Here is an 8,138-nt window from a genome sequence, read left to right on the forward strand (position 1 = left end):
ATGCTAATTCATGCTAGAATCATGCTAACAACATGCTATTTCACGTTAAAATCATGGTAATAACATGCTAATCTATCTATCTATCTATCTATCTATCTATCTATCTATCTATCTATCTATCTATCTATCTATCTATCTATCTATCTATCTATCTATCTATCTATCTATCTTTTCATACTTTTTAAAACTGTTTAAACTAAATAAACTATCACCGTCAGGCTTTCACAAGCCAGCCTCAAAGTTTGTTCTCAAACTTTAAGAATCTAGTTCTGCTTCTTCTTCTTCTTTCTTCTGAGACTAATTTTAAAGTCTATCTCCTCCTAACCCTTTCAAGCTTCATACCTCAAACTTTCGTCAAACCTTCAAACTGGTCTGACTCGGGTTGCTATATCTTTTCCGACTGATCCGACTTTCGGTTTTCCGAAAAACGACCCGGAAAATTCCCAAAATTCCCATTGACTTAACATTGGGTCAAACTTTGTCACCTCATAACTCTGCATCAGACTGTCCTACAGACTTCTAACTGGGCTCATTTAACTCAGTCTAGCCAGCAGCCAATAACTGATGACCTTTAAACTTACTAGCCACTCCCTAGCAACCACTTTTGGCACCCTAGCAACTGTCCCATAGACTTCCATTGTAAAAGACTGCCATTGACTTAACATTGAGTCAACCTTTGTGAGCTCATAACTCTGCATCAGACTGTCCTACAGACTAGAGTCAGGCCTCATTCAACTCAGTCTAGTCAGTAGCCAATCACTGATGGCCTTTAGACTTACTAGCCACTCCCTAGCAACCACTTATGGCACCCTAGCAACTGTCCCGTAGACTTCCATTCAAAAGACTCTCATTGACTTAACATGGGATCAAACTTTGTGAGCTCATAACTCTGCATCAGACTGTCATACAGACTAATGGCTGAGCTCATTTAACTCAGACTACCAAACTGCCAATAACTGATGAGCTTTTAACTTTCTAGCCACACCCCTAACTACCACATACTGCACCCTAGCAACTGTCCCGTAGACTTCCATTACAAAAGACTCTCATTGACTTAACATGGGATCAAACTTTGTGAGCTCATAACTCAGCATCAGACTGTCATAGAGACTAATGGCTGAGCTCATTTAACTCAGTCTAGCCAGCAGCCAATCACTGATGGCCTTTTAACTTTCTAGCCACACCCCTAACTACCACATACTGCACCCTAGCAACTGTCCTATATAATGTAATTAGCTGTGCTATCAAATGCTTATAAATCTAACATACTAATGACATGCCAATCATGCTAGCAACATACTACTCATATGCTAATCATGCTAATGACATGCTAACTCATACTGGAAACATGCTAATGACATGCTAATTTGAACTAGAATCATGCTAGTAACATGCTAATTCATACTAGACTCATGTTAATAACTGGCCTACATGCATATCTTTGCATAGCAGTGTCCTATTGACTTGGGGGATGGCTCATCTGACTCAGACAACCAATGAGCATCTCAATATGATAATAAAGCTCACAAGCCACGCCCCCAAATTGATTCCATAGACTTTCATTAAAATAGGCCAAGATGCATATCTTTGCATAGCAGTGTCATAGAGACAAGGGGGTTGGTTCATTTGACTAAGACAACCAACCACATTCAAGTTCACTCTGTAACCTCGCCCATAGCAACAAAACAGAGTACCCTAGCAACCATTCATCAACAGCTATATCTCAGCATCAGAACATCGTAGAGACTTGGAGATTGGCTCGTTTGACTCATGCTAGCATACGGAACTTCCTATATGCTACACATGCTAGCAGTGACTAGCTACATGCTAATATTGACTAGCCAAGTACAGTAACTTGCTAGAAATGCTTACTAAGTATAAATGTTTTATCAAGCATGTATGTGAGGCTTGCCTAGTAACCAACCAGGGTACCCTAGCAACTGCCTAGCAACCACCCAAACTACCCTAGCAACCGCCTAGCAACGGCCTAGTAATGCCTTAGTAAGGGCCTAGCGACCACTAAGGACACCCTAGCAACCACCTAGCAACGCCTTAGCAACCACTCAGAATACCTTAGCAACCACCTAGCAACACCTTAGCAACCACCTAGCAACCACTTGGGACACCTTAGCAACCGCCTAGCAACACCTTAGCAACCACCTAGGAACCACTTAGGACACCCTAGCAACCGCCTAGCAACACCTTAGCAACCACCTAGCAACACCTTAGCAACCACCTAGCAACCACTTAGGACACCTTAGCAACCACCTAGCAACACCTTAGCAACCACCTAGCAACCACTCAGAACACCTTAGCAACTGCTTAGCAACGCCTTAGCAACCACTCAGGACACCCTAGCAACCACCTAGCAACACCTTAGCAACCACCTAGCAACCACTCAGGACACCCTAGCAACCACCTAGCAACGCCTTAGCAACCACTCAGAATACCCTAGCAACCGCCTAGCAACACCTTAGCAACCACCTAGCAACCACTTAGGACACCCTAGCAACCGCCTAGCAACACCTTAGCAACCACCTAGCAACACCTTAGCAACCACCTAGCAACCACTTAGGACACCTTTGCAACCACCTAGCAACACCTTAGCAACCACCTAGCAACCACTCAGAACACCCTAGCAACCGCCTAGCAAGACCTTAGCAACCATCTAGCAACCACTTAGGACACCCTAGCAACCCCCTAGCAACACCTTAGCAACCACCTAGCAACACCTTAGCAACCACCAAGCAACCACTTAGGATACCTTAGCAACCACCTAGCAACACCTTAGCAACCACTCAGAACACCCTAGCAACCGCCTAGCAACACCTTAGCAACAACCTAGCAACCACTCAGAATACCCTAGCAACCACCTTGCAACACCTTAGTAACCACTAAGCAACTAGTCAGAACACCTTAGCAACTGCCTAGCACCACCTTAGCAACCACCTAGCAACCACTCAAAACACCCTAGCAACCGTCTAGCAACACCTTAGCAACCACCTAGCAAATAGTCAGACCACCTTAGCAACTGCCTGGCACCACCTTAGCAACCACTTAAAACACCCTAGCAACCGCCTAGTAAAATGCTAATTCATGCTAGAATTATGCTAACAACATGCTAATTCATGCTAGAATCATACTAGTAACATGCTAATTTATGCTAGATTTATGCTAACAACATGCTAATTCATGCTAGAATCATGCTAGTAACATGCTAATTCATGCTAGAATCATGCTAACATGCTAATTCATGTAAGAATCATGCTACTAACATGCTAATTCATGCTAGAATTATCCAAGTAGCATGCTAATTCATGCTAGAATCATGCTAGAATCACGCTAACAACATGCTAATTCATGTTAGAAACATGCTAGTAACTTACTAATTCATGCTAGAATCATGCTAACAACATGCTAATTCATGTAAGAATCATGCTACTAACATGCTAATTCATGCTAGTAATATGTTACCTCAAGCTAAAATCATACTAACATGCTATTTACACTTTAAAACCACTACAAACTTTCAGATTCGGCTTTTCAAGCCACCATAAAGTTTGTCCTCAAACTTTACTATCTAGTTAGGCTGGCTTGAGAAACAAGCCAGACTACTGAAATCCTATTTAAACTTATTATTTTTTTTATATATTATTCTTCTTCTTCTGAGACTAAAATTCAAAATCTATCTCCTCCTAGAGCTTTCGAGCTATGACCACCAAACTCACACCAGACCTCCAAACTATTCTGACTCATTATGCCATATCTTTTCTGACTGATCCGACTTTCGATTTTCCGAAAAACGTCCCGGGACCATCAGAAAAATCCCATAGACTTAACATTGGACCAAACTTTGTGACCTCATAACTCTGCATCAGACTGTCACACAGACTTCTAACTGGGCTCATTTAACTCAGACTACCTAACTGCCAATAACTGATGAGCTTTTAACTTTCTGGCCACGCCCTAGCAACCACTTTTGGACCCTAGAAACTGCCCCATAGACTTCCATTCAAAAGACTTTCATTGACTTAACATGGGATCAAACTTTGTGAGCTCATAACTCTGCATCAGACTGTCATACAGACTAATGGCTGAGCTCATTTAACTCAGACTACCAAACTGCCAATAACTAAAGAGCTTTTAACTTTCTAGCCACACCCTAACTACCAGATACTGCACCCTAGCAACAACTGTCCCATAGGCTTTTACTGCAAAAGACTGTCATTGACTTAATAGATTTAACTTTGTGACCTCAAAACTATCTATCTATCCTTTTTCAAACTGCTTTTATCTATCTATCTATCTATCTATCTATCTATCTATCTATCTATCTATCTATCTATCTATCTATCTATCTATCTATCTATCTATAAACTGCTTTAATCTATCTATCTATCTATCTATCTATCTATCTATCTATCTATCTATCTATCTATCTATCTATCTATCTATCTATCTATCTATCTATCTATCTATCTATCTATCTATCTATCTATCTATCTATCTATACACTGCTTTAATCTATCTATCTATCTATCTATCTATCTATCTATCTATCTATCTATCTATCTATCTATCTATCTATCTATCTATCTATCTATCTATCTATCTATCTATCTATACACTGCTTTAATCTATCTATCTATCTATCTATCTATCTATCTATCTATCTATCTATCTATCTATCTATCTATCTATCTATCTATCTATCTATCTATCTATCTATCTATCTATCTATCTATCTATATATCTATCTATCTATCTATCTATCTATAAACTGCTTTAATCTATCTATCTATCTATCTATCTATCTATCTATCTATCTATCTATCTATCTATCTATCTATCTATCTATCTATCTATCTATCTATCTATCTATCTATCTATCTATCTATACACTGCTTTAATCTATCTATCTATCTATCTATCTATCTATCTATCTATCTATCTATCTATCTATCTATCTATCTATCTATCTATCTATCTATCTATCTATCTATCTATAAACTGTTTTTATCTATCTATCTATCTATCTATCTATCTATCTATCTATCTATCTATCTATCTATCTATCTATCTATCTATCTATCTATCTATCTATCTATCTATCTATAAACTGTTTTTATCTATCTATCTATCTATCTATCTATCTATCATCTATCTATCTATCTATCTATCTATCTATCTATCTATCTATCTATCTATCTATCTATCTATCTATCTATCTATCTATCTATCTATCTATCTATATATAAACTGCTTTAATCTATCTATCTATCTATCTATCTATCTATCTATCTATCTATCTATCTATCTATCTATCTATCTATCTATCTATCTATCTATCTATCTATCTATAAACTGCTTTTTATCTATCTATCTATCTATCTATCTATCTATCTATCTATCTATCTATCTATCTATCTATCTATCTATCTATCTATCTATAAACTGTTTTTATCTATCTATCTATCTATCTATCTATCTATCTATCTATCTATCTATCTATCTATCTATCTATCTATCTATCTATCTATCTATCTATCTATCTATCTATCTATAAACTGCTTTAATCTATCTATCTATCTATCTATCTATCTATCTATCTATCTATCTATCTATCTATCTATCTATCTATCTATCTATCTATCTATCTATAAACTGCTTTTTATCTATCTATCTATCTATCTATCTATCTATCTATCTATCTATCTATCTATCTATCTATCTATCTATCTATCTATCTATCTATCTATCTATCTATCTATCTATAAACTGCTTTAATCTATCTATCTATCTATCTATCTATCTATCTATCTATCTATCTATCTATCTATCTATCTATCTATCTATCTATATCTATCTATCTATCGTTTCATACTTTTTAAAACTGTGTAAATTAAACAAACTATTTCCAACAGACTTTCTCAAGCCAGCCTAAAGTTTGTCTCGACGAACTTTAATAATCTAGTTATTATTATTCTTCTTCTGACTCTAAAAATCAAAATCTATCTCCTCCTTGAACTTTCGAACTATTACCACCAAACTCACACCAGACCTCCAAACTATTCTGACTCGGTATGCTATATCTCCTCAGACTGATTGGACTTTCGGTTTTCCGAAAAACGTCCCGGGACTGTCGGAAAAATCCCATAGACTTAACATTGGACCAAACTTTGTGACCCCGTAACTCTGCGTCAGACTGTCGCACAGAACTCTAACTGGGCTCATTTAACTCAGACTATCAAACTGCCAATGACTGATCACCTTTAAACTTTCTAGCCACGCCCTAGCAACCACTTTTGGACCCTAGAAACTGTCCCATAGACTTCCATTCAAAAGACTCTCATTGACTTAACATGGGATCAAACTTTGTGAGCTCATAACTCTGCATCAGACTGTCCTACAGACTAATGGCTGAGCTCATTTAACTCCGAATACCAAACTGCCAATAACTGATGAGCTTTTAACTTTCTAGCCACACCCCTAACTACCACATACTGCACCCTAGCAACTGTCCCGTAGACTTCCATTACAAAGACTCTCATTGACTTTACATGGGATCAAACTTTGTGAGCTCATAACTCTGCATCAGACTGTCATACAGACTAATGGCTGAGCTCATTTAACTCAGACTACCAAACTGCCAATAACTGATGAGCTTTTAACTTTCTAGCCACACCCCTAACTACCACATACTGCACCCTAGCAACTGTCCCGTAGACTTCCATTACAAAAGACTCTCATTGACTTTCCATGGGATCAAACTTTGTGAGCTCATAACTCTGCATCAGACTGTCATAGAGACTAATGGCTAAGCTCATTTAACTCAGTCTAGCCAGCAGCCAATCACTGATGGCCTTTTAACTTTCTAGCCACACCCCTAACTACCACATACTGCACCCTAGCAACTGTCCTATAGACTGTAATTAGCAGTGCTTTCAAATGCTTATAATTCTAACATGCTAATGACATGCCAATCATGCTAGCAACATGCTACTCATTTGCTAATCATGCTAATGACATGCTAACTCATACTGGAAACATGCTAATGACATGCTAATTTGTACAAGAATCATGCTAGTAACATGCTAATTCATACTAGACTCATGTTAATAACTGGCCTGCATGCATATCTTTGCTTAGCAGTGTCCTATTGACTTGGGGGATGGCTCATCTGACTCAGACAACCAATGAGCATCTCAATATGATAATGAAGCTCACAAGCCACGCCCCCAAATTGATTCCATAGACTTCCATTAAAATAGGCCAAGATGCATATCTTTGCATAGCAGTGTCATAGAGACATGGGGGTTGGTTCATTTGACTTAGACAGCAAACCACAATCAAGTGCACTCTGTAACCTCGCCCATAGCAACAAAACAGAGTACCCTAGCAACCATTCATCAACAGCTATATCTCAGCATCAGAACATCGTAGAGACTTGGAGATTGGCTCGTTTGACTCATGCTAGCAAACGGAACTTCCTAAATGCTACACATGCTAGCAGTGATTAGCTACATGCTAATATTGACTAGCCAAGTACTGTAACTTGCTAGAAATGCTTACTAAGTATAAATGTTTTATCAGGCATGTATGTGAGGCTTGCCTAGTAACCAACCAGGGTACCCTAGCAACTGCCTAGCAACCATCCAAATTACCCTAGCAATCGCCTAGCAACCACCTAGCAACGGCCTAGTAATGCCTTAATAAGGGCCTAGTGACCACTCAGGACACCCTAGCAACCGCCTAGCAACGCCTTAGCAACCACTCAGAATACCTTAGCAACCACCTAGCAACACCTTAGCAACCACCAAGCAACCACTTGGGACACCTTAGCAACCGCCTAGCAACACCTTAGCAACCACCTAGCAACCAGTCAGAACACCCTAGCAACCGCCTAGCAACGCCTTAGCAACCACCAAGCAACCACTCAGGACACCCTAGCAACCACCTAGCAACACCTTAGCAACCACCTAGCAACCACTCAGGACACCCTAGCAACCGCCTAGCAACGCCTTAGCAACCACTCAGAATACCCTAGCAACCACCTAGCAATACCTTAGCAACCGCTTAGCAACCACTTAGGACTCCTTAGCAACCACCTAGCAACACCTTAGCAACCACCTAGCAAC

At 39.1% G+C, this 8,138-nt stretch overlaps 1 long non-coding RNA gene across 1 annotated transcript; it reads right to left on the bottom strand.

Moving 5' to 3' along the window:
- Positions 1-291: 291 nt before the first annotated feature.
- Positions 292-7,753, bottom strand: LOC147843144 (uncharacterized). The gene is made up of 3 exons (XR_015496134.1): positions 7,074-7,753; positions 2,723-3,589; positions 292-2,614 (listed from the first exon to the last, which is right to left on the bottom strand). It is a non-coding gene; the product is annotated as an uncharacterized LOC147843144 (long non-coding RNA).
- Between the last annotated feature and the right edge of the window lie 385 nt (positions 7,754-8,138).

This window comes from Danio rerio, chromosome 7 (genome assembly GCF_052040795.2).
Source record: "Danio rerio strain M-AB ecotype USA chromosome 7, GRCz13ab, whole genome shotgun sequence".
Taxonomy (NCBI): Eukaryota; Metazoa; Chordata; class Actinopteri; order Cypriniformes; family Danionidae; genus Danio; species Danio rerio.